Source organism: Acomys minous (assembly GCF_964271855.1).
Source record: "Acomys minous genome assembly, chromosome: 6".
In the NCBI taxonomy this organism is placed as follows: Eukaryota; Metazoa; Chordata; class Mammalia; order Rodentia; family Muridae; genus Acomys; species Acomys minous.
In genome coordinates this window covers 69,530,298-69,558,209 of record NC_140487.1, presented here as the reverse complement: position 1 = coordinate 69,558,209, position 27,912 = coordinate 69,530,298, and the positions used below count along the sequence as shown (strand labels likewise).

The following is a 27,912-nucleotide window of genomic DNA, read 5'->3' as shown; positions in this document are numbered from 1 at the left end:
ACAGTGGTGTGTCTGTGTGGGTGCTAACAGTGGTGTGCCTGTGCCTGTGCTAACAGTGGTGTGCCTGTACCTGTGCTAACAGTGGTGTGCCTGTGCTAACAGTGGTGTGTCTGTGCCTGTGCTAACAGTGGTGTGCCTGTGCCTGTGCTAACAGTGGTGTGCCTGTGCCTGTGCCTGTGCTAACAGTGGTGTGCCTGTGCCTGTGCTAACAGTGGTGTGCCTGTGCTAACAGTGGTGTGTCTGTGCCTGTGCTAACAGTGGTGTGCCTGTGCCTGTGCTAACAGTGGTGTGCCTGTGCCTGTGCTAACAGTGGTGTGCCTGTGCCTGTGCTAACAGTGGTGTGCCTGTGCTAACAGTGGTGTGTCTGTGCCTGTGCTAACAGTGGTGTGCCTGTGCCTGTGCTAACAGTGGTGTGCCTGTGCCTGTGCTAACAGTGGTGTGTCTGTGCCTGTGCTAACAGTGGTGTGCCTGTGCTAACAGTGGTGTGTCTGTGCCTGTGCTAACAGTGGTGTGCCTGTGCCTGTGCTAACAGTGGTGTGCCTGTGCCTGTGCTAACAGTGGTGTGCCTGTGCCTGTGCTAACAGTGGTGTGTCTGTGCCTGTGCTAACAGTGGTGTGCCTGTGCCTGTGCTAACAGTGGTGTGCCTGTACCTGTGCTAACAGTGGTGTGCCTGTGCCTGTGCTAACAGTGGTGTGCCTGTGCCTGTGCTAACAGTGGTGTGCCTGTGCCTGTGCCAACAGTGGTGTGCCTGTGCCTGTGCCAACAGTGGTGTGCCTGTGCCTGTGCTAACAGTGGTGTGTCTGTGCGGGTGAGCTTAAAACTATTCCACTCTTCCTCCTTTATCAGATTCAGTGTGTCTGGACTTACGTTAAGGTCTTGGATCCACTTGGAGCTGAGTCTTTTGCAGGGTGATAAATATGGATGTATTTGGATTCCTCTACATGCAGCCAACCAGTTTGACCAGCAACATTTGCTGAAGATGCATTCTTTTTCCAGTGTGTATTTCTGGCTTCCTTATAAAAATATTTATACATGTGTGGACTTACATTTGGGTTTTCAATTTGATTTCATTGATCGGTGTGATAGATGGCAACATCTCTAACAGCTTTTTTTTTTTTTTATTCAAGATTGTTTCAGTTATCCTGGTATTTTGCATTTCCATCTGAAGTTGAAAATTGTCCTTTTAGGGGCTGGAGAGATGGCTCAGAGGTTAATGGCACTGACTGCTCCTCCAGAGGTCCTGAGTTCAATTCCCAGCAACCATATGGTGGCTCACAAACATCTATAATGTGATTTGATGCCCTCTTCTGGCCTGTAGGCACACATGCAGGCAGAGCACTGTATACATAATAATAAATAAATAATTTTTTTTAAAAAGAAGAAAATTGTCATTTCAAGTTACATGAAAAAGTGTGTTGGAATTGAATGCAGGGCAATAAGTGCAGGGCAATAAGTGATTGCATTGAATTTGTAGACTGCTTTTGATAAGATGGCCAATTTTACTATATTAATCTTACTGATCCTGGAGCATGGGAACTATAGGAGTTAGTTGGTGGAGTTTTAGGATCTTTTATATATAAAATTATTTTATCTACAAATAAAGATACTTTGACTTTCTTTCCTATTTGTATCTCTTTCATCTCCTTTAGTTGTTATTGCTGTAGCTAAGACTTCAGGTATTATATTGAATAGATAATGGAGAGAGTGCATGTCCTCTTGTTCCTGATTTTAGTAGAAATGTTTTGATTTTCTCTTAGTTTAGGTTGATGTTGCTTGTGGACTTGCTGTAAATCGCCTATATTGTGCTACTATATTATGTCCCTATATCCCTAGTCTCTTTAGGACTTTTACCATTAAGGGATGTTGTTAGATTTTGTCAGGCCTTTTCTGCGTCTAATGGGATGATCATATAATTTTTTGCCTTTCAGTCTCTTTATAGGATAGATTACGTTTATCAGTTTATTTATGTTGAGCCATCCCTGCATCTCTGAGGTGAAGCCAGCTTAATCATAGTGGACTATCTTTAAATACATTCTTGCATTGGTTTACAAGTATTTACTGAATGTTTGCACTTGTGTTCGGGTGCTGTAAGGACTATTAGCCTATAATTTTCTTTTTGTTGGGCCTTAGTGTGGTTTAAGTATCAGGGTAATTGTGCCTTTAAAAATTATTAGGAAATATTTCTTCAGTTTGTATTTTGTGAAATAATTTTGGGTGTTGGCATTAATTCTTTGAGGGTCTGGCAGAATCATGTGCTGAATTTCTCTGGCTCTAAACTTTTTTCAGTTGAGAAACTTAGTTACTGCTTCTGGCTCTGTTTAAATTGCGTATTTTGTCTTTGGTAAGTCATATATATCAAGAAATTCAGCCATTTCCTCTAAATTCTCCAGTTTGGTAGAAGATTTAAAGTATGTCCATATCAATCTCTGGATTTCCTTGGTGTCTGTTGTGATGTCCCCCTTTTTGTCTCAAATTAATTTGGATCTTCTCTCTGTCTTTTGGCCGAACTGGCTAAGGGTTTGTCAAACTTGTTTTTCTCAAAGAACCACCTCTTCCTTTCTTTCATTGATTCTTTGTATTGTTTCTGTTTCATTGGTTTTTGCCCCGAGTTTGAATATCTCTTTTTTACTCTTTCTTGTTGGTTGAAAACTTTCAGGTGTGTGGTTAAGTTGCTACTATGAGATCTCTCCAGTTTAGTGTAGACACTGTTGTTAACTTCCTCTTAGCACTGCCTTCATGGTGTCCCATAGATTTGGGTATATTGTGTTTCATTTTCATCCAATTCTGAAGTTTTTAATGTCCGTGTTGATTTCTGTATTGGTCCAATTTTCATTCAGCAGTAAGTTGTTCCGTCCTTGCATGAGTTTTGTATACTTTCTGATATTTCTGTTGTTATTATCCAAATTTGATCCATATAAGATTAAGAGTATTATTTAAGTTTTCTTGCATCTGTTGAGACTTGTTTTGTGTCCTAATATGTGATCAGTTTTGGAGAACGTTTCATGAGCTGCTGAGAAAAAAATATATTCTTTAGTGTTTCAGCAGAATGTTCCTAGATGTCTCCTAGGTACATTTGATTTACAGCGTTATTTAACTTCGGTGCCTTCATATAAGTTTCATAAATATGAATATTAATAACCCTTGATGGGTTTTTTTCCTTTAATGAATATATAGTGTTCTCTATGGCTTCTGGTTAGTTTTGGTTTGAAGCCTATTTTGTCAGATATTAAAATAACTCCACCTGCTTGCATCTTGGGTTCATTTGCTTTGAATACCTTTTTCCATCCTTTCACCCTGAAGTGATGTCTATCCTTGATGGTGAAGAGTGTTTCTTGGATGCAGCAGAGTGGATTCCTTTTTCTAATCCAGTCTGTTAGTCTATGACTTTTGGGGAGAATTGAGATCATTAACATTGAGAATGGTTTGAACTTGCAGAAATGAGGGTCTCAAACTGAGGGTCCCAAGTTGTCAAAGCAGGGAGGAATGAAGATAAGAACATACAAAAGAGAGAACTGCAGTCAGGAGGACTGTATAAGCTGATATCTTGAGCCAGTACGCTTATTAAACACTGCAGCATCTTATATACTGTTTGCAGGGTGAAATGGTACAAAGTGAGCAGGAAAATTATAAGCAGTGTTGCACAAAGGAAACACAGGGTCTCTCAAGCTGCCTTGGTACTGATAACCATAGCCCTTCAGTGGAGAAAACCCTGACTCCCTTGAGACCCTAGCCCCAGCCCCAGAATGGGCAAGGACCAAAGGAGCATTCCCTTTGTCCTTTTATTAGGGCCTCAGAGAAAGGTTTGGTCCCCAACAGTTATTAACAGGCAGTGTTTATTGGTTCTTTTTATTTTGTTGTGGTGTGAGTATTTCTCTCCCACTTTTGATGTACTATTTTATTTTATTTATTCTTTGTGGGCTCATGGGTATAATTAATCTCTTCTGACTGAAGTTTTCTTTCTAGTGCCTTCTATAGAACTAGATTGGTAGATAGAAATTACTTAAATTAGGTTTTATTGTGGAATTCTTTGCTCTATCAATTGTGATTGGGTATCCATAGTCTTTTAGAGCCTGTAGACTATCCATTCTGGATTTAATGGCTTTCAGAGTTTTCATTGAAAATGTAGGTGTTATTCCAATGGATGTCCCTTTATATGTGACTTGTAGCTTTTAATATCCTTTCTTCTGCACAGTTAGTGTCTTTATTTGCTGGGGAATTTCTCTTCTGGTCCCATCTGGGTACTGTTTTGCATGCTTCTTACACCTTGATAGACACCTACTTTAGACTGAGGAAATTATCTTCTATTATTTTGTTAAAAATATTTTCTGTGCCTTTGACTCATGTTCCTTCTCCTATCCTTATCGTTCATAGTGTTTGGTCTTTTCATAGTGTCCTAGACTTCCTGGATGTTTGTGCACTAAGCCAAAACATCCGCCTTAAAAATATTTTTAAAAATATTTTCAGTTTGTATATAGATGCTTTGCTTGAACATTTGCCTGTGCATCACAACTGTGCCTGATTCCCTCAGAAGCTAGAACATGGCAGACCCCTCTTAACTGCTGATCCATCTCCCCAGCTCCCTCTGTTCACATTCATATTTGTTCTCAGTCTCATCCTCTCCCTCCTTTTCTGTCTCCCCCACCCACACCCCCAGCGCCCTCATTTCAGAGTGGCTATGTAGCCCTTGCTGTCCTGGATACTTCTTTCCTTCCCGCCTGTTTTTTTTTTAAATTTAGCATTACTTTGGCACTGTTTTTTAAATTTTTTTTTTTTTGGTAGTGCATGCTAGCCTCGAAATGTAGCCAAAAATGTACACCCAACTGTCTGTGTAGCCAAGGTTGGCTCCGAGCTCGATCTCTTGTTTCCTGAGTGCTGTGATTAGTTATGAACCCACATGAGCTGGTCTCAACTGCTGAGCCAGCCTTCCAGCCCCAACCCCCCCCCCCTTTTTTTTAACATAGACTGCCTGACACAGGAAGGCGAAGCAAGAGTAACTTTGACACAGACAATTCTCAAAGGAACAGCCAATGTTACCCTGTCACCTAGATACTCCAATTTTCAAATTTCTTCCTGTAGCTTGTTCCTCTTTCTCAAGTTTTTCCTACTTCATTTTCTCTTTCTGTTTTTCTTCACATATTAATGATACAGGTTAATAGGCTTCTCTCTGATAGTCCTATACCTGCCTTTATCTTTCACTGGTTTGCATGGTTTTTGGCACAGGATCTTGTTGTGTTGTCCAGACTGGTCTGGAACTATCATGGGCTCAAGTGATCTTCTCCTCTCACCTTCCAAATACCCAGGACAAAGGTTTCCTCCACCTTGTCCAGCTCAGAGGTTTGGAGGATTTTTGTTGTTACTGTTTTTTGAGCTCTTGTCTTAGGCTCTCTGGTAGCCAAGGCTAGCCTCAAACTCCCTATGTAGGGTAGGATGTCCTTCAACTTCTGGTCCACCTGCCCCTGCCTGGGAGTACAGTGTTGGCACCACACCCAGTTTTGTTTTGGTTTTTTCTTGGTTTTTGTTTGGCTTTTTAAATATTTACAGACTCTCATGTTAGGTAAGCATTACTCACTGAACTGAGTTCCTCCCTGGCCCTTCATCTTCAACATATACTAAACAAGTAGTCTTTAGAATGAAATGGGCATCACAGCATACAGTTGAAAAAAAATTCACCTTGTGATGAGGGAAAAAACAGAACGTTTTATTAGAGATTTGAAAATACTAGGGCTTGTCTAACATGTATACAGCCCTGCCTTTGAGCTGTAGTACTTTTAAGTATGAGATGCTGATAAGTAGATTAGCATATGCATGAGGAGTATCCTGAGGAGAAGCATTGAGGCTGCCACAGATTCTAATGGTAGCCTTGTGTGGTTTAGGAAAAAAATACCTTCATACTGTTCAACTTAATGTTCAAACACTACAGTTGCTCTGAAGTTACCGGTCTTCATATACTATAGTCCCTGTTGTTTTTGTTTTGTTTTTACCAACCCCCCAAATTATCATTTATATGTGGTTGGGTAAGTGGTTTACGAACTTAATATTTGTTTTTAAGTAAAATGACTGTTGAGATTTGAGATTGTAGTTAGCCCTTCCCAGGCCCCTGTCATAAGATAACCTCAGGTTATAGGTAAGTCCTGTGTGGAGGCTGGTTACCAAAGCTCTTCAATCTTAGCAGCCTTGAAAATCTCTACATTGCAAGGTACAGAGCTCATGTACGGTAAGTAGCCTTGGAAAGAGATTGCAGCAGAGAGTGATGCTGCATGCCTGGGATCCTAGCAGCTTGGAGACTACAGCAAGAGAATGCTGAGTTCAAGACCATTCTGGGCCTCTTTTCTTTTTTTGTCCCCCCAAAAGAAATGATGAAGCAGGATGACTCAGTGGGAAAAGGCTCTTGTCATGCAAGCCTGACAACCTGAATCAGCCTCCAGAACCACAGCAGAAAAAGAGAGCTGCTAACTGAAGGCTGGCCTTTGACTTAACACATGAGCCATGGTATGAACATGCTTCCCCCACCCAATATAAGTAAACCGCTTCAAACAGTGATCCTAAATCCCAGTAGCTGAGTAAAAAACACGGTTCTTCCACTGGACCCTGTACTCAGGGTGGGCTGGTGTTTTGATTCCTCACCAGTTTTGGATAGTAAGAAGCTGACTAAGCTCAGAGGAACCAGGGCTGCTCATAGTACATCATGACAGCCTGGTGTTCCTGGGAGTTAAATAAGCAAGTAGCTGACAAGGAGATGTGTGTTCTATAGGAAGCGATAACCATTGCTACCCAGTTTTGGTTTTGTTTCTTTAGGACTGGGTTTTCGAAACAGGGTTTCTCTGGGTAACCTTGCCTGTCCTGGACTCACTTTCTAGACCAGGCTGTCCTGGAACTCATAGCAATCTATCTGCCTCTGTTTCCCTAGTGCTGGAATTACAGGCATCTGCCACCTCGCCCAGCTTGGGTTTTGGTTTTTCAAGACGGGGTTTCTCTGTGTAGCCTTGGCTGTCCTGGAACTTGCTCTGTAGACCAGGCTGGCCGCGAACGCAGAGGTCCTCCCACCTCTGCCTGTGAGTGCTGGGGTTAAAGCCGTGCCACTGCCCAGTGAGCCCTGGGAGCTTGGTGGCAATTGCTGTACTCACCAGCTCCCCTCCTATCCTTCTTTGAAGTTAGAAATTTGTTTCTTAAAGTACACATACCTGATTTCTTCTAATATAACCAGGAATAAACTATGAGATCCCTGGAGTCTACCTTACTATATAGGCACTTGGTGTTTGTTTTTATGTTTCTCCCTGATGTTGACTTGATTGTCATATAACTTATCTTTCTTCCCCTTTTATTGAAAATAGATTTTTTTTCTCACATACTGTGTCTTGATTCCAGTTTCCTCTCCCTCCACTCCTCTCTGCTCCTCCCAGCTCCTCCCCAGTCCTCCTTCCATCTGGTCCATCCTCTTTCTGTCTCTCATTAGAAAATAAACTAGCTCCTAAGGAATAACAACATAAAAACCAACACCGCAGAATAGGACAAAACAAACAGAAGGAAAAAGGCACAAGAAACAGATATTGACTCAGATCCACTTGTTCACACACTCAGGAATCCTATAAAAACACCAAGCGGGAAGCCATAATATATATGCAGAGGACAGGTAGGGTGGAAAAAAAAAAGAGGAGGAGGAGAAAGATATAATAAAAATAAAATGAGCGAGGGAAGGAATGCCGTAACATGACGTTGAGACCACACACCTCCAAAGAGGCCACTGAATTAATTTTCTGATGGCCATGTTGGGCACGCAGCCTACCCTTAAGAATAGTTTGGTTTGTTTCCCCAGTGAGACTGCCTTGGAGAAAACTAAATTTTTATTTGCAAGTGGTTATCAGTCATAGATTGCTTCAGGGGTAGGGATGGGGCATGTGCCTACATTTCCTTTCAGCTCTCTGATGCCATTGGTGCACACCAGTGTGGCTCCTGTGTGAGCTACATCAGTCTCTGAGTTCATATGCGCATTGATCCTGTTGACTATGTAGAGGCCTTGTTTTCTTGGTGCCCTCCATCCACTGTGGCTCCTATGCTCCTCCTGCCTCCTTTTCCACACAGTGCCCTGAGCTCCCACCTTTTTCTCTTTCAAGTAGAAAATGAGATCCTCATAGAATACAAACAGGAGTGGAATAAGGTTTGAGTGATGGAGTTCTACAGTTGATCAGTAAATGTCATGTTACTACAGGTCGTGAACAGACTAGAAAATTTATCCTAATCCCTTTCTTCCTTCTAATACTTCCCAGCACCTTTCCAAAGAAGCAACGTATTTTCCAAGTATGTTAAAGTGTGTTTCACAAATGAAGGAGTTTGGCACAGAACTTAAGCCAGTGTTTATTGAACTGAAAAATAGTTGGTTTTATTGTGACATAAGCCTCCGGTCTCGTTAATAAGGATTTGATAACAAGTGGTAGCGCTGTGTTAAACTGTTAGGGAGCATGTTTTTAAATTTGGTTTGGTTTTGCAGAATTGAGGATTAAATCAAGGGCTTTGTATTCTATCACTGAGTTTCACCCCAAGCCCCTGGGTTTGGTTTTGTTTTTTAAGAGGGTCTTACTATATAACTCACGGTGACCTTGAACTCATTATGTAGCCCAGGTTTATATCAAATTTGTTGTATTCCTGTCTCAGCCTCCCAAGTGCTATGATAACAGATAACATACCATCACAGTAACCTCAAGCGTGGCTTTAAAATTAATGTTAGTCAAAGTGCTGTAGTTGGGCTGGAAGTGCAGCTAGCTCTGTTGGATAGAGCGTTTGCCTGCGATGCGTGAAGTCCTGGTTTCCATCCTAGTAACATATAAGATATATAAGTGGCACATGATTGTAATCTTAGTAACAGGAGGTGAAGGATCAGGGGTTGTCTGTCCTTGGCTATGTGTCAAGTTTGAGGCTAGGTTTGAGATTCAAGAGACCCTGTCTCAAAACAAACAAACAAAGGAAAAACCAAAATCTATAAATGGTTTATAAAGCCATTAAAAACCTAATAACAAGAAAAAAGTTTATGGTTATATATTTTATAAAATAGAATACTTTTGCATATAAATGTAGAGTATATAAGAAATTAATATTCCACATTACTAGAAAACTTAACTATTTGCCCCAGTGTAGATCTAGTGTTCTACCTTGGCATTAATGCTGTGTGGACGTGTTAAGAAAGTAAGATACTTTACTGTATTGTCAGTGGGAATGTTGTGTGATAAACATACATGGAAGGGGATTTGGCAAAATTGAAAATTCACTTTTTAGTGACCTTACAGTCTTACTTCTAGGAATGAACCTCAAAGATGCAAATATAAAAGCACAAAATATGATACTTCAGTGTTAATAATGAATGTCATTGAACAGATGTTTAAAAAATGAATGAAGATCCCTATTTTAAAAAGTGGTTCTCAACCTTCCTAATGCGGTATGTGACCATTTAATACAGTTCCTCATGTTGTGGTGACCCCCAACCATAAAATTGATTTTGTTAATAATAACTTCATAACTGTAATTTTTGCCACTGTTATGAATTGCAGTGTAAATATCTGATATGCAGTATATATTTTCATTGTTACAAATTCAACATAATTAAAGTATAGTGATTAATCACAAACCCATTATATGCTGTAAAATATTTATTTCCAATTTGAAATAAATGAAATTTGTCCTGTAGCATGAGTAACAGTGTTACTATAGCAGCAGTAACCTACATTGCTACATTTTGGGACAGTGTAAGAAGCCAACATCAGTGTGAAGGTTGAGATTGCTTCCTTCTCACCAGATTAGAAATTCTCAGAGCAGTCTGTGCAAGAGCACAGTGAAGATCATCCTCCACAGTAAGTCCTCTTCTGTGTTTAGACTTGATAACAACAAGTGGAGACCCCTACACAACACAGTCTCCGAGAGAACAGGATATGACCACAAATACCTGATCTGCCATCGTAGGGAACTTAGACCTCACTCATCACTGCCGATAGTCGAATGAACCCCTCTTGTGCTGCCTCAGGAACGTCTTCAGCTTTGTGACTGGACTTCTGGCAAGTGGAAACGGGGTGTCAGACAGATTTAGTAAATATGATGAAATTTGGTCTTCAAGCATATGCACAAGTGTTCTTTTCCAGAAATTACTATAATCCTTTTGTCTGGTTCACTGTCATGTAAGAAAGAAAGCAGATGAGGTAGGCAACATGTAAATTTTATTTTCATCTTTTTTTCCCCCAAAGCCAAAGTTTTATTTGGAGTTATCAAATCTTTTCAGACAAATTGATATATGTTGCATTTAATCCTTGCAATGATAAATTTTAACTCGTTCAAGATGACAAAGATGTCAACCAAGTAAGCGATTTTCTGCAGTTCACTTTTAGCGCTGACAAGTGCTTCAAACTGCAGTCTTGTTTTCTGATTTAAAACCTTTAAGTTCATCATAAAGCTCAAAACACGTTTGAAAAAGTTCCCTCTCTACAACCATAGCACTTCAGTGTGAGATAGCAGTTTATGCAATTTATCCAACTCACTGTGCAGTTGTGAAAACAGGACTGTTTAAAGTGCTAGCCTTTACAAAATTGACAGAATTACATCACTTTTCATTTCTTTCTGTGACTCTTGTGGCAGTGTCTTCATTGCTGATGTTGCTGGTGAGTCATACAGTTGCTGTAACTTTTGGTGATTTGTTCAGTCTAAACGTTGAAGTCCAGATCGACATCCTAGCATTGCTGGAGCGCTGTCCTTGCCAACACCACAAACTTTCCCCCAAGAGATCTTAATTTTATGCTTCAGAAATGAACCAGTTGTGCCAAATACATCATGTGCAGTAGTTGTTGTTTCAAGAGGATTGCAGAAAAGACACTCATCTTTAAAATTGCCATCATGTAAACCAGTGACTAAACAGTTTGCAATGCCTGTAGATCCATCAATCTAGACACTAAACATTGGAAATGGAGCAGATTTAATTTCTTGGGTTACCTGATCAAGAATATACACAGGCATGTCGTCTGCCCAATTGTGGACAGTGTTGTTATAGAGGGAAATTGCACTCAATTGCATAACAAATTCTTCTCCAATAATAACCCAAGCAATGTCTTTGGCAGCTGGCAACAGTAAAATCCTCAGCAGTGGTGTGAGATTTCACAGTTCTGTCAATTCTGAGTGCCATGAAATAGGAAGCTTCAATGGCTGCTACGTTTCATTTGTGGTACTTGTCTCCAGTGTCAAGTCTGACTTTCTTGAGTCCATCAGTTTGCTTCTAAAATAGTTGGTATCCTTGCTGACAAAGCTCAGGTGCTTGCTATCAAAATGATTTTTTAGTTTGTTCAACTTCATGTGAAGTTGATAGAACTTTCAACAAAGAACACATTGTGGTTTCTCAATTCCTGCTGTAATTATTGAGGCAAAGCCATACCATAAAAAATCCTCACTATATTTTGTTAACATTCTTCTCTGTGTAATCCATTGTCATGGGATTTATTTTTTAATGAAAATAAATAACAATAGCTGTTCGGGACTAGCCCAGGGTCATTCAAGGCTAAAAGAATCTACTGGCTATGGAAAGATACTGATGCCCCGTTCCAAAGCTAACTTCCTCCTTTCAGCCTCTGCATAACTTCCTTCTTTCAGCCTCTGCATAACTTCCTCCTTTCAGCTTCTGCAGATGTTGTTTAGCAGGTTAGCTAACTTCCTCCTTTCACCCCCTGCAGATGTTATTTAGCAGGTTAGCTCGGGACTTTCCGAGAGATAGTTAGCTAAGATAAGATAGGAATTGTTCTGAGATGAACCACAGGATGTTCCCCTGATGGTATCATCTGGAGGCATTCTCACCCCCCCCCCCCCACTGTTTAGTTCCTGCCTCCACCCCATATAAGCTTTTGCTTTTGATTCAATAAACAGACCTTGATAGGAACGCTACTCGGTCTCGCCTCTTTCTTTCTCATTCCATCTCTCAGGTATGGCTCCCCTCACTACCCCGTAATTACTGGTCCTGCTGGACAGGACAAATAGCTTTAATAATATAAAAGATGATGCATGTCATAGTTAATACCATTAAAGTTTCCAATGATTTATCATTCTCTGTTTTGTTTTGTTTTTTATATCACAAGGGGGCAGTATCAACCACAGCTGAATATAAAAGGACTCATCAGCAACCAGATTAATTTTCCACCATACAGATATATATTATACAGCAGCAGTAGTAGTAATAGTAGTATCATTATTATTATATTGCTGTAATTGATATATGTGACTTTATATTTACTCAGTAATTATAGTCCTTTTTTACCTGCAATACTACTGCTTTCAACACAGTAGCTGCTCTCTACACATGTATAATTGTTCTACATATATACACTATGGCCCCGACCCTGTCACGCGCACCTGTATTTGTTTGAGATGTATGTGATGGAGTTGGCACAATGTTGTCGTCATACCACATACTCATATGTGTGCATATCTGTACATGGGTGGACTCACCTGGAGACGCATAGTGGAGCAGTGTCTCAGTTCCTAAGACCGTCAGGAATACGTTTTCCAGTGGTCTTAGGTGACCCTTATGAAAGGTTGTGAGGGTTGGTTGTTCAGCATCAAAGGGGTTGAGAGCCACAGGTTGAGAGCCACTGCTATAGACTTTTATGGAGTGGACTCTGAGCTGTAGTAATATACTAAGTGGAAACAGCACACGAGAACCTACACTAGTCCAGTGTCTTATATTGTGTGTTCATGTGTTTCTTAGTCTTATGTACTGAAAGGACTTAGTGACGAAAGAAATAAGAGGGAACATCCTTGTACTTCAAGATGTAGAAAAGCAGCTACCATTAGGGCTGGGAGAACAAGCGAAGGAATTAAGAATGAAAACATACAGTATGTATGACAGTATTGATTCCCCTAGGCGTCAGCAAGATGACTCAAGGGGGTCAAGGCAGACAGCACAAGTCTGAAGCCCTGAGTCTGATGCTTAGAACCCATATAAAGATGGGGGGGGGGGGAAAACCAGCGCATCAAGGCACAAAACAATGCCTTGTAGTTTGTTTAGTGATTATTCAACATTAGTACTAATGGTTATTGGGAACTATTTAGGTTTCATGTGTCTTAAAACATACAGAGAATTAGGCTAATGTTAGGCAAGGAATTCTCAGTGTGATTATGAAAGTCCCAGGGTAGAAGCTTGCAGAGAATTTGAGAAAGAACGGGGCTAGAAGGGCTTCAGATTTCAGGGACTGCATCCGATAGAACATATGTAGTGCTTGTAAACTACCTGATAGTGAACATACTGGAACAGATTTGTATTCCTGTTGGAAAGCTTGGTACTAATTTGGTGATTGCTATAAGGAACTTGTATCTTGTTGTTGTTGTTGCCGCCAACTCCAGGCAATCCTGCTGCCTCATCCAAATATGGGGATTGCAGAGGTGTGCTACCATGCCTGGTTTACACAGCATTATGTATTTATTTTTGTGGTGCTGATACAGGGAAAGTCAGGGTCTCTTTTGGGGGTTCCTGGACTCATTAATAAAAATTTAAGAATGGCCTCAAATGGATAGTTTTATTAGTGTTTACGAAAAAAACCACAAGGCCGAGAAACTGTAAAGCCTTACCTGCTGCCCAGAGAAGAAGAGTGGAGGCGAGATGGGGAAGGCCATGCATTGAAGCTGGCATTTGGCTGGTGGTCGAACACAATGTGAGGTGGGAGGCTTGGTGAAGAAGCCCAATGTCCTGTGAGCGAGCGGAGCCCAAAGTGTTAAGGAAAGTATGCTTAGAAAAGAAATAGAAAAAAAGGAAGAGCCAGCAGACCCGTGACCCTCACCCTGACGTGGTTGTAGTTCTACACTAGAGACAGGAGAGCCAGTTTCACCTATGTCTGTAGGTGGTCCTGTCTTCCTAGCAGGGGCTCCTTAGCCAAAGTGACTTAAACCAGCTCAGCTGGAATGTCAGATCTATACCCAGGCCAGAAATTCATAGTGCTGAAGATGGAATCCACGGTCTTTCTTGGACATGCTGAGCTATAACCCCAGCAACATTGCAAGGGGCGAGGGGGGGGGGGATAGTGAAGGGACAGAGTGGTGCTGGGCATTGAGATTACAGCCTCACTCATAATATGTAAGTGCTCTGCCACTGAGCTATATTCCCAGCTCTGTAGCAAGATCTTTTTAAATGCAAATGCAGGAAACTCTGCTAAGGAAATTGTGTTAATGGAAATTAGGAGTTCCTTTTACAGGTTCTTAGTCTCAAATAGGTTTTTAAAAATTAAATCAAAAAGTCTCAGAAGGAACTCAAAGCAGGCAAACCAGCAGCTCTTAGGAGGAGGTAGCTGGGTAAGGGGGAAAGTCATGTTTTTTGAGGAGGTAGCTGGGTAAGGGGGAAAGTCATGTTTTTTGAGGTCAACAGAAGAAGGACTACAAGCAGCTACGTGAGGGAGGGGTGGGTGGGTGGGGGTGGTAGTAGGGGGTGAGGGTGGTGGTGGGGATGGTGGTGAGATCATGAGAATGCCAAATATCAGATTAAGCAGGCTTAGGGTTTGGGTCAGTATGGGGAAAGGACAAAAAGTGGGAAAAGAAAAAGTTATGCTTTTTCTTTAAGAACTCAGGCATGTCTAGTGAAATGATCCACATGGGATATCTACAAGCATGCTAATTAAAGCAAATAAGAATATAAGAGTCTTTAGTAATGGCCAGACCAAGAGAAGGCTAACACCTCCAAAATGTCTCTTGTTGCCAAAGCTCAGGGGTATGCCATTTTTAAAGACGGTCAGACAGACACACGTAATGACATCAGTGTTCTGAAAGGGGTTGGAATAACCTTGTAACATCTGTCTTTTTGCAGAGTTTAGCAGTATTTTTCAGACACAACACAACAATTATTTTTGATTTGCACTTCCTCTAGTTAATTTTAGTTTGTTTTAGCCTACATAAACATTAGTTATTTTGGTTAATGCATCTGGACCATGGTCAGGGTCACTGATAGTCCCAAAAGCATTGCCAAAGGGATGTGGCTATTAGGGGGTTTGGAGGTGGGAGGCTAAGAAGTATCTAAGCAGACACAATGAATTCAAGACAAGATGGCATTACCTTAGTCACTAAGTAAAGATCTGTAAACAATTGCTCTGAAACTCTGTCTCGGAAAAACAACAAAAACAACGACAACAACAAAAACCAAAACAATTGCCTCTAGGGGAAAGGCTTCTGAGGTCAAAGCACATTATCATTTTTAAAAAATTATACTTTTTTGTGGGTGTACAAACCAATACATGCATATAGAAGTCTGAGGATAACCTATGGGTTCTCTCTTTCCACCTATGGATTCCAGAGGGTCAAACACAGGTCATCAGGCTTGGTAACAGGTATCTTTACTCACTGAACCATCTTTCTGGTCCCCTCCCATCTTTTAAAAAATATTTTCATATTTATATCATCCTTCTTGAGGCTTGTTGTCCTGTCCAAGTGAGCAATGGTCCTGTTTGGATTGCCTTTTTTTTTTTCCTAACATTAATCTGTGAGCAGATAACCTGGTCCTCTAGCTCCTAGAATCATACTGTCCCCTCGGTATTCTCTGAGCCTTAATTATACATGGATTGTGTTATAGGTACGACAGTTGATGTTAGACGCGTTTGGATTCCTTTTAAAGGAAGAGTCAGTTGTATGTTTTTGCATTCCCTTTTGGGCAGCTTACAACAGCATGTTTCCATCTTGCAGAGATAGAATTCAGATACTAGTCTGTCTCCTCCTTCTCCTCCTTTCCTTCTCCCCCCACCCCCACCTCTACCCCAACAACGTTCAACTGTGCTACCCTGGCTGCTCTTGAACTCCTCACTGGCGCCCACCTCTGACCACCAAATGACTTTTTGAAGAGGTGTTAAAGCTTTAATGAACACATCTATTAAAATTTACTGTACCTGTTGGGCAGCAGTCCAAAAATCTGTCAACATGCTCTGAGACTTTGTGAAACTAGATAGTATGCATTTCTGATGAGGGTGCATTTGACAGTTTTTTGAAATGTTGGCGATCCTTTTATCTTTGACCCACAAACCCACTTCTAGGAGTCTATTTTTAAAAAGCATTTCTGCCATAAGTGATATGTAGACAGTTACTCATTGTCATCTGTAATGCAAAAGATTAAAAGTAAGCCACTAGAGGAGATATGTTGTATAGTGGGGATATAATCACGCAGTGTGATGTGAGCGTGGGGGAATAACTAAATCTCATCAGTTGTATATTTACTGGTATGAAATAAATCACCATAATACAGTACGTGAACAGGAGCAAGCTACAGTGTAGTATAGTTAGTAGGTAGCTACTTTTTCTGTAAGAATAATACTTTTGCAAAATAGAAAAAAAATTGGATAAACTAGAAAATGTTTTAACAAAATAGTTTAATAAAGTAATGAAAATAGTGACCTAGCTGGGCCGTGGTGGCGCAAGCCTTTAATCCCAGGACTCAGGAGGCAGAGACAGGCAGATCTCGGTGAGTTCGAGGCCAGCCTGGTCTTCAGAGCTAGTTCCAGGACAGTCAGGGCTACACAGAACAGCCCTGTTTCAAAAAAGAAAGAAAAAGAAAAAAGTTGCCTAAAGGCAAGGTAAAGGGATGAAATAGTAAGAAGGAAAGAAGTTTGACTTTTGAACTCAGGCAGATAATTTAAATATTCATAAATTTTTATCAACATAAAAAGTAAAGACAAAGTAAATGATTTTAGGAACCTTAAAGTTTGCTAAGTTGGAAAAATACTGGATTCTATTATGAAGCCTGTTACATCAAGACTTAATTATCACAGTTTTTTTCTTTTCTTTTCTTTTCTTTTCTTTCTTTTTTTTTTTTTTTTTGGTTTTTCGAGACAGGGTTTCTCTGTGTAGCCTTGACTGTCCTGGACTCACTTTGTAGACCAGGCTGGCCTCGAACTCACAGCGATCCGCCTGCCTCTGCCTCCCGAGTGCTGGTATTAAAGGCGTGTGCCACCACGCCCGACTCACAGTATTTTTCAAATAGTACATTTTATACAAGATTTAATAATATATCTGATTAGTTTAGGATCCTTCCTCCTCCTCCTCCTCCTCCTCCTCCTCTTCCTCTACCCCTCTCTTCCCCCCTCCCTCTTCTGTAGCCTATGATAGCCTTGAATTCTAGATCCTCCTGCCTCTACTTCCTGATTACTAGGACTATAGGCATATGCCATTATGCCAGGCTGGTGGGGGGGGGGGAGGGGGGCAGGGTATAGCTTTCTGTTGTCATCTTTCTTTTGCCTAAGAGTCTGATTTCTTTCATGATAATTCATTCCTTTTCTTTAAAGAATTTTCTCTGTCTTTGATTTCAGTTTTTGCATGTTACGTATTTTTCATTCTCCTTTTGATCATCTTGGGAACTTTTCAGGATTATTTCATTTTTACAGAATTCTTGCCCATTGTATTTTGTTTTGAGATTCTGATTAAAGACGTACTGTATGCTATGTGTATATATTTATCTCTGGGCTTTTGTTCTCCATTGTTTCCATTTTATTTTTAATTATGTGTCTGCATGTGTGTTAGAATATGAATTTGTGCACATGAGTGCAGTGTCCATGGAGTCCAGAAGAGGGCACTCAATCTCTTGGAGCTGCAGTTACAGGCAGTTTGTTAGCTGCCTGTTATTAGGAACGGGAACGGAAGTCAGAGCCTCTGGGAGGGGTGGGTAGTACATGCTTTTAACCATTGAGACATCTCTCCAGCCCCCAGCTATTGGTTATTCTCACCAGACTTGAATACTGTTTATCTAGATTACTAAAGTGTTTGTTATAGTTACGGAGACAAAAGTTCAGAAAGAAACATGTATCTTTAAAGAGCATGCCTTATTTGAAAATACATTTGATTTCCAAATACTTAGAAATTTCTAGTTCTGTTCTAATTTCTAAGATGATCTCATTTTGGTCATGAAACAGGCTGTATGTTTTAGTTTTTTTTTTTTTTAATTTAGTTTATTTTTACTTTGTTGTACAAAAGTATTTGGCCTTTGCAAGCGTGCCTCTGTGGTGTGTGTGTGTGTGTGTGTGTGTGTGTGTGTGTGTGTGTGTGTGTGTACTATGTGCATGCCTAGTGCCAGGAGAGGCCAGAAGAGGGCACTAGATCCCTGGAGCTGGAAGATGGAACCTTCTATCGCTAGGAACCAAACCCAGGTCCTCTGGAAGAAAAGCCAGTGCTTTTTGCCACTGACTCATCTCTCTAACCCTGTTTTTAGTTCTTTCAAAACATGTTTTATTGTTTGGCATATGCTACATCTTGATAACTTCCCATTCATACTTAATTTTACATTCTGCTAGTGTGGAGTCATAATTAAATGTCACTTTATCAAGTTATTTGACTCTTTAATTCAAGTCATGTTACTGCTTTTCTGTTCACTGTTCTTGGTTATGAGAGAGGAGGGCTGATCTCCAGCTGCACTGCAGGGCTGTCCTGTCCTCTCAGCTGTGCCCCTCTTCTACGTGTCTGTGTTCTGTGAGTTAGGGACGTTGTGCATTAAGACTGCAGGTTCTTGAATAATTGGCCCATTTATAACTAGACACTGCTCTTCTTTTTTCCTGTCTCTCTCTCTCTCTTTTTTTTTTTCTCCAAAAGAAAAAAGAAAGTTTGAATTGTTTGTTTTCAAGACTGGTTTCTCTAAGTAGCCCTGGCCACCCCGGAACTAGCTCTGTAGACCAGGCTGGCCTTGAACTCACAGAGATCTGCCTGCCTCTGCCTCCCTAGTGCTGGCATTCTTAAAAGTGTGCGCCACACCACCTGCCTAGGCTGATGTTTTCTGATGATCATCCTTGTATTATAGCCTACTTTGTATGATATTATGGTAAAGTATACTAGGTGGTATTTTGCTTTTGCTTTTTGTTTGTTTGTTTTCCTGTGATGCCTGGTTACTTCTTTTTTTTTTTTTTTTTTTTTTTTTTTTTAAGTATTTTACTTGCTGTATCTTCTACTGCATTTTTACTACTTAAGTCCAGTGAAACAGAACAACGCAGGTTATATGATGGAGGTTTATTACTTACAAGTGTACATCAAAGGACCAGAAGAAGCTAAGCAACCATTGCCAACCATCCCCTCAAGGCCTAGGAAATTGGACCAAGGTAGATGAAATCTTTTTTGTATACTGCAGATGAGGAACTACAGAAAGTAAGTAGCTATCCTGGGTTATATAACTCAGTAGAAACATTAAACTTAACGCACTGAAGGATATCCGGTTTCCAAGGCAACAGGAACAGAGATCTGCCTGTTCCAGTCAGCTCCTCATTTCAAGATGTTGCTTCTCTAACACACTGAAAACTACAGATAAGAAAGAGAGAAATGCCTCCCTGAATAGCTGTCGTAAATGTATATGTGAGTGAGTGTGTGTGTGTGTGTGTGTGTGTGTGTGTGTGTGTGTGTGTGTCTGTCTGTCTGTCTGTCTGTCTGTCTGTCTACCTATGTATAGTTAAAAAGGAGGTTTCTGGGCTAATGATATGTAGCTTAATAGCAGAACACTTGTATAACCTGTGTAAGGGGCTGGAAAGATACCTCAGCAGAGAGCATTAACTGTTCTTGCAGTTTCTGGCACCCATGTGTTAGCTCACAACCATCTGTAACAATAATTCTAGAGGATCTGATACCCTCTTCTGGCCTCTGCATGTACTTTACACATTTGATGCACATGCAGACATGTAGTCAAAGTACTCATCCTTTTCTTTTTAAGTAGCTTCCGTAGATATTACATGAGTCTTTTGATAGACAGGCACCACATAATTCATTCAGTTAACAGAATAAATGATGATAATATTAGGTATATCACAGAAATTTTATAGTTATCTTAGTTTATCTAAGATGTTGTTAACAACATGATGTAGTAGCCTAGCAACACATTTCTCACCATATCCTCATCACTGGCATGTGGTTTTGTGTATCTTGGTAGCAAGCCATTGATGGTATGATGGACAAAGTATAGATCTCTAATTTGTTTTTTATACATTAACTCCCCTTTCTCCATAGATGTTGGAATTTATATGTGTTGACTAGGGATGATTTGTCTCTGATCATTCACTTCATGTCACTTTATCTGGTGCTATTGTAACTAGTCCTTAAATCCAATGAACAAAGGTATACTCACCATTCTGAAACCATAAACCCTACATTAATGTTACATTTAGAGGCTAAGACTTAAAAGACTAAACATGAGATAGCAAGTCATATAGCTCAGGATCCAGAAGATTAAACATTTAAGTTTAGATGGGCAGTGAACAGAAAACTATTTAAAGAGTTGTTTTTCTTTGTTTTAGACTGCAGAGAAAAATAGAACATTGATAGTAAGTTCCACCTTGACAAGCAAGTAGTTTCTTGTTTAGTTTGCTTCTGGAATATATTCTGCATTTTTAGTGTTAGGAGTTAATGAAGAGAAACAGTTTATTTCATTTGCTTCTTCTAAACAAATTTCATTTGTTCTCTAAAGTGACTCTGTTCTTGTCGGTATGGTTTCAAGTGTCTTCTTAAAAATAAAAAATAAGTATGTTGTGTTCCAAATTCTTCCCAGTCTTCCTTGGATTGTGAGTCTAAAGGCTTACTTCCACCAGCCATTCATTGTATTTACTATGTGGTATAAAATGTCTTGGCTTTTTGTTAGGTTTTGTTTATTTTTGTACTGAAAAACACCTATGATTTGGGGAGGAAATTGAGGGAGAAGTACAAATTTGGGCTCTAACACCACTACCTTGGAGAGGATAATAATAGATGAGGCTATGTTGGTTCTTTTGAAGAAAAAAAAAAAAGGAAGAAAGAAAAATGGAAAAAGGGTCAATTTTGTCACCTGATTTTAATTGAAGGATAAAGATTATAATCCACAGATTTACTAGGTACACCCCAGGTTAGACCTTGTGTATACATTACTTATGTAATCCTTAAAGTGATTCTGCCTGATAAACATGGAACATTTAATACAGTAAGTAAACAGAACAAGTTGTAAGTGCCAGTGTAATAGTCTAGTGTAACTGCTTTTTAAAAATCTTTTTTTATTAATTTATTCAGATTACATCGCAATTGTTATCCCCTCGCTTGTATCTTCCATTCCTCCTTCCCTTCCTCTTATATCCTATTCCCTTCCCCTAGGTCTGTGGCAGAAGGGGACCTCCTCCCCCACCATATGGTCACAGCCTGTCAAGTCTCATCTTGATAGCCTGCTTATCCTTTCTGACTGCCACCAGGCCTCCCCACCAAGGGGAAATGGTCAAATCTGGGGCACCAGAGTTCATGTCAGAGTCAATCCCCACTCTCCACATAACTGTGGAGAATGTCCTGTCCCTTGGCTAGATCTGAGTAGGGGTTTAATATTTACTGCATGTATTGTCTTTGGTTGGTGCAGTAGTTTGAGCAGACCCCCCCCCCCAACCCTGGGTCCAGATCTGCCCGTCATGATGTTCTTCTTGTAGGTTTCTAAGACGCTCTGGGTCCTTCTATTCCCCCATTCTCTGATACTTCTCTCACCTAGAGTCCCAATAGGAGGTCCCCGCATCTATCCCAATCTCCCGGTAAGTGAAGACTTTCAGGGGATATGGGCTAGTGTCCAATTATAAGTGAGTATATACCATGTGAGCCTTTCTGATCCTGAGTTAACTCACTCAGTATGATCATTTCTAGTTCCATTTGCCCACAAATTTCAGGATTTCCTTGTTTCTAATAGCTGAGTAGTATTCCATAGTGTAAATGTACCACCATTTCTTTATCCATTCTTCAACTGAGGGACATTTAGGTTATTTCCAGATTCTGGCCATTACAAATAAGGCTGCTATGAATATGGCTGAGCATATGTCCTTGTTTGTGGTGGAGCACCTTCTGGGTATATTCCAAGGAGTGGAATAGCTGGTCTTGAGGAAGCCCTATTCCCAGTATTCTGAGAAAGCGCCAGATGGATTTCCAAAGTGGTTGTACAAGTTTGCATTCCCACCAGCAATGAAGGAGTGTTCCCCTTTCTCTACATGCTTGCTAGCTAGCATGTGCTGTTACTGGAATTTTTGATCTTAGCCAATCTGATGGGTGTAAGATGGAATCTCAGAGTTGTTTTGATTTGCATTTCTCTGATGACTAAAGATGTTGAGCATTTCTTTAAGTGTTTCTCAGCAATTCAGTATTTCTCTGTTTAGTTCTGAGCCCCATTTCTTAATTGGGTTATTAAATTTGGTTTTAGTTTCTTGAGCTCTTTATATATTTTGGATATTAGACCTTTGTCAGATGTAGGGTTGGTGAAGATCTTTTCCCAGTCTATAAAGTTTTGCTTTGTTGACAGTATCTCCTGCCTTACAGAAGCTTCTCAGCCTCATGAGGTCCCATTTATTAATTGTTGACCTTAAGGCCTGGGCTGTTGGAGTTATGTTCATGAAGTTGTCTCCTATGCCAATAAGTACCAGGCTCTTCTCTTCTTTTTCTTCTAACAGATTTAGTGTTTCTGGTTTTATGTTGAGGTCTTTAATCCACTTGGACTTGACTTTTATGCATGGTGATAAATATGGGTCTAATTGCATTTTTCTACATGTAGACAGACATCCAGTTAGACCAGCACCATTTGTTGAAGATGCTATCCTTTTTCCATTGAATAGATTTGGCTTCTTTGTCAAAAATCAAGTGACCATATGTGTGTGGCTTCATTACTGGATCTTCAATTTGATTCCATTGATCAACTAGCCTATTGCTGTGCCAGTACCATGCTGTTTTAATTACTGTTGCTCTATAGTACAGCTAGAGATCCAGTATGGAGATTCCTCCAGAGGATCTTTTATTGTACAGGATTGTTTTAGCTATTCTGGATTTGTTTGGTTTTTTCCATATGAAGTTGAGAATTGATCTTTCTGCCACACCACCTCCAGTAGATTCTGTGTGACAAGTTCTACAGACCGAAGCATTAACTTCAAAAGAAGGAGGTCTCCTGGGACTGGTTGTGGAACTCTCGGCCGGAGAAAAAATACTGAGCTGTAATTCTCATGGCAATGCATTAATTCTGTTCCTCTTCCTATTGACAAGTTGTTCCTGATAGCCTAGGGCGAGAAATTGATTAAGAGACCATTCTTTGAGATGGGGTCACTAGCCATGATCTTATTTCCTTGAGAATCAGTGGTTTACTTTATGAATTTTTTTACAAAATGGAGTTATGAACGTTTTCCCAACAATAAAATTTCATATGGCATTTTGTGTGTAATCGAAAGTAGGCTTTGGGATATGGTTAAGGGAATCTTACAAAGACTTAAAATAGTTTAAAATCACACTTTGAAGATTCACAGTAATATAGGGTAGATATTATTAACTGTAAGAATTTTTAACCTGCTCTTGGAATTGCATCATTTTCCTTGGATAATTTTGTAACTTCGTGTGCCAAATACTAATGATGTTCCTTGTTCTACCTATGATTGTGTCACTGCACACATCCTCTATGTTCTATTCATGATTGCTTCACTAAACACATCGAGTTCCAAGATTCATTCCTCCATTTCTTGGATTCTGTTAGAAAATCTCGCCTCTGTATTGCTTGCTTTCTTCTCTAAGTTATCTCATTCCCATTTTTCTTCTGTCTGTGCCTTTATCATTGTTTCCATTTTCATCTTCAGATCTTGTACTGTTTTATTGATTTCCTTCATCTGATTGATTGTATTTTCCTGAATTTCTTCCAGTGCCTCTCTATAGGTTTCTTTTATGTCATACACCTGTTTGGCTGTGTCTTCCTGCATTTTTAAATGAATTTTATTCGTTTCTTCCATTGTCATCTTCATTACTAAGGATTTGAGGTGATTTTCTTGTATTTCAATTGTGTTTGAGTTCTCCGGGTTGCTTTCTTTGGGATAGCTAGGATCTGGAGATGCCATGTTCTTTTGGATTTTGCTGTTTATGTCTTTACACTGTCCTTTAGTCATCTTGTTGTCTCTGATGTTGGAAGGTAATTTCTGGTGTCCTTCACTGGTCGTTGAGATCAGTTTATTGGTGAGTGATTATATGTCGAGGGCCTTTGCTTGTGGTGATCAGGGAACTCTTCCCTGGGACAGGCAGGTGCCCTGGTTTCAGCTCCTGGAAACTTTGCTCCATATCCTGGACTCCCCATTGGGTCAGCCGAGGTTGGTGCTGGTGCTCTGCTGCTCCAGTATGGGTTTGAGGTAGTGTATATAGAGCTGGTTATCCTGTCTTTGGCTGTGCCTTGAATACCCTGGCCTCCGGCCCTGGGGCTTTGGGCCCTAGGCTCAGATCACCCTAGAGTGCCTGAACCCCAGCCGGCTTCTATTAGTTGTTTAGGTTTCTGCCAAGTTCCAACTAGTGGGGCCAAGGTTCCACCTGCCAGGGAGAGATCAGCAGCCTTCAGATTGTTTTTGGTTGGCTAGATTTCTACCCTTTCTACTCCGCCCTGCCCAGCCTTTCCCAAGAGTGTGTGAGTCCCTGCTAGGCTGTGGAGCCAGGCTAGGCTGGGTCTGTTGTGACCTATTGTGCCAGGACAGTCCTCTGGGGCCAACAGCTAGGCTGCCCGCTCATACAGCACTGCTGTGGCTGGACAACGTGTCCACAGCTGTCTGGGCCCCTATGTGGCACCTGCGCTTTCTGTGGACTGGCACCGGGAAGGGGGGGGGGCGGTGTCTGAGGATATATCCACCCATTTCCCCGAGATTTCCCTAGGCCAGGAGCTCTGATGCTTCACGGCCAGGATTTTTCTCACCCAGTGATCGCCAGCTCCCGTGGTCTGTGGCTCCCGGTAGTATATGTAGTCTCCTCCTCTCCGCAGCTCAGACATTGCCTGTCTTCATCACCGCCATCTTGGAATCTTTCAAACACACCGGCTTGCACCTCGGCCGCCACTGCGCCAAGCAGCCCCACCTACCAATTCGGGGCTAGCAGTCATTTGAGCAGCTCCGCCTTCCCGGCCCGGCCCATGCAGCCAGCCTCCCTCAGCCACTCTCCTAGTCTGTGTTCTTACAGTTACTTCTTTACATCAGCTTGCCAGAAATTTCTAAGAAAACCATCTCAACCTTCTGATGATACCAGCTTGGGCCTAAGAATTGTCATGAATTCATCAAAATCCGCCTGCCCATCTTACTTCAACAGCACTGTTCACTGAATGAACTCAGGACAGGAACTCTAGTGTAACTGCTTTTACAAAAAACATATTTTAAAAGATTATTAGGAGTTATAAACAATAAAGAGGGTTAATGTAGGTCTGTATGGTCTATATTGCTTTAAAGCCAATGCTGGATTTACTTTTGTTATTGTTTTTTGTTTGTTTTCTGTTTGTGCTGTGTATTGAACCCGGGACCTTTTGGCATGTTCTGTCACTGAGGTTTGCCCCTAACCATAGTATCTCTCTGTGTAAATCTTATCATTTACCAGGCAGGGTTCAAATCACTTAGAGTATGTCATAGCGGCACTGAATACACTAAATCTAATATGGTGAAGGATAAAGGCTCTTGGACTCTTCCAGACCAGGTGAGAGGCTCACACAGAAGCTGGCAAGTCTTTGACTTGGATAAAGCCTCCTGATTGCCGCTTAGAAGCAATTTATTTCTTCAAGAAAGAATTCAACTTAATATCTTTGAAGGACCTTTTTCTTCCTTCTTTCTAGACATAGCCTCCATTATAATTTTTTGTTAATCATTATTTTTAGGGTTTTCTTCTAGTTTTATTAGTTTTGTATGCTTACTTGATTTTTTCATTCTGATTACTTCTTTGTTTTATAATTTTTATCCATTTGCTGATGTTTAGCTATCATTTGAATGTGGCATACAGGAGCCTATTGCTACTCTATAGACATTTAGGTTTTTAAAAAGGAAGGCTTTTTATGTAAAATGCTACTGGCATTCTTAGAGTATGTCTCTAGATGGTAAAGTATGAGTTATTCTCTGATTTTTAAATTGTGGATTACAGGTATGTGCTTTTCACAGGGAGAGTTATATGTTTATTCAGCAAATGTTTATTGACCACTATGTGCCAGGCCCATTTATAGGGTGCTGTAGACTGTCAGTAAACTAAAGAGACTAAACATCTCTGTCTTTATGGAGTTTATATTCTGCTTGGGATAGCCAGGCACTCAGTAAACTCATAAGTAGATAAAATAGGAAGATGAATAATGACAGGGAAAGGGAGACAAAACAGAGCAAGATTGAAGGATCAGGTGTGTAGGAAGATGGTATCAGTGCATGTCATCCCTTCTGAGGCTGTGGGGCTGGGGCAGTGGAGCCCGCAAATGAGGCACTAAAAAGTCTCATGCAGTAGCCAACTTTATTCAGAACATCAGGCAGTTTATATACTCTTGAGGGATAAGAAAGGTCATGAGTAAAGTTCTCATGAGTTCAAGCTGTATACAACCACAAGGACAAGTTGTATGTGGCAAAAACCTGTGTTTCCATAGAGGCTGTCCAGATGAATGCCACACTATGGTACCCTTACGGTTCTCATGCTATGCTGGCTCCCATGGTGTCTGCCAGTGCAATGAAAGCTAGCTAGCTCTCAGGGAGCGCTTTCAAGTAGGTCCCAGCTCAGTTCTTCCAGGCCTGGTATCTAAAGTGCATGGTGTCTTCAGCAATAGGGACTGGCCTTCAGTCTCTGTAAGGCAACCCAGGGCACTACCAGTAACATGCATTGTTTGCGGAGTCTCTTGGACCCCCGACCGGTAACTCGAAAAGGGGATTCTCTGTGACTCTCATGGAGGAGCATAGTCAGTCCAAGTGGTTGGTTATGTGGGGTGTGTGTGTGTGTGTGTGTGTGTGTGTGTGTGTGTGTGTTATTTATGTGTGTATATATATCTATTTGCTTCAGTGTTAAAGATCAGATTTAGATTCTCATACATGTGACATCTCAGGTGGATTTTTTTTAAAGATTGTTTTTAATTTGTGTTTCTCTCTCTCTCTCTCTCTCTCTCTCTCTCTCTCTCTCTCTCTCTCTGTGTGTGTGTGTGTGTGTGTGTGTGTGTGTGTGTGTGTTGCTTGCATGTGTATCTGTACACCACTTACGTGCAGTACCCACTGAGCCCAAGACAGGGCATTATATCCCCTGGAACTGAGATTACACATGGTTGTGAGTTGCCATGTGGGTGCTAGGAATAGAACTTAGGTCCCCTGTAAGAGTAGTTAGAGATATTAACAGTTGAACCATCCCTGCAGCCCCAGGATGATGATGATGATGATGATGATGATGATGATGATGATGATGAAGAAGAAGAAGAAGAAGAAGAAGAAGAAGAAGAAGAACACAGATAAAATTGGCCTTTGGATTTCTTTGTGCTTGTTCTTATGCATTTCACTTTAAATATATACATATATTTGTATTAGTTACTTTGCTCATTACTGAGACAAAATACCAGCTAGAAAACAGTTGAAGGGGAAGAAGCATTTGTTTAGGCTCAGTTTCCAGATGGTTTTTTGTCCTTTGCTCTGTTGATTCTGGGCCCATGATGACACAGCAAGCATTTAGAGAAGACTGTTCCCTCACGTGGACAGAAGTTGTAGAGGGACTGGGGACCAGATATGAATGTCAAGACCTGTATCCACTGGCCTATTCCTTTAACTAGCCCTTACCTCCTGAAACTGCCAAAACCTCCAAAATTAGTGCTACAGACTAAGCATTTGGGGGCATCACCTTCAGATCATGAGTATCTTCTGGAGACCTTGCTGCAGTTTCCATGATGTCTCTATTAGATCGTATGTATCAATGGCAGAGGACTTTTCCTCAGAGAAACAGTGTGCATCTGTTCTAGGAAAACCCAAAATAATGCTTTCTAATAGCTTGAGGAGGTTTTCAGCAGAGATGGTTACAATTCTTCCAGAAGTTCTAAGTTTGTAGGTCTGGAGTCCTTTGTTCTGGAGAAGACATGATGTTGGTTACCTGGTGACCCATCAAGACCTAATCTCAAATACACAAAGAACACAAACTACTTATGTTTGATAGAGAAGTTGCTGATTATTAAAAATAGAAAAAATTGGGCATACCAAT

The 27,912-nt window shown here is 40.7% G+C and overlaps 1 protein-coding gene and 1 long non-coding RNA gene across 3 annotated transcripts in view; both read left to right on the top strand.

The window, feature by feature from the left end:
• TRIM24 (tripartite motif containing 24) overlaps positions 1-27,912 on the top strand; it is a 103,442-nt gene that overhangs the window by 22,521 nt on the left and 53,009 nt on the right. The gene's annotated exons all lie outside the window — the stretch shown is intronic.
• On the top strand, positions 9,031-11,899 carry LOC311600655. The gene is made up of 2 exons (XR_014780304.1): positions 9,031-10,181; positions 10,615-11,899. It is a non-coding gene; the product is annotated as an uncharacterized lncRNA (long non-coding RNA).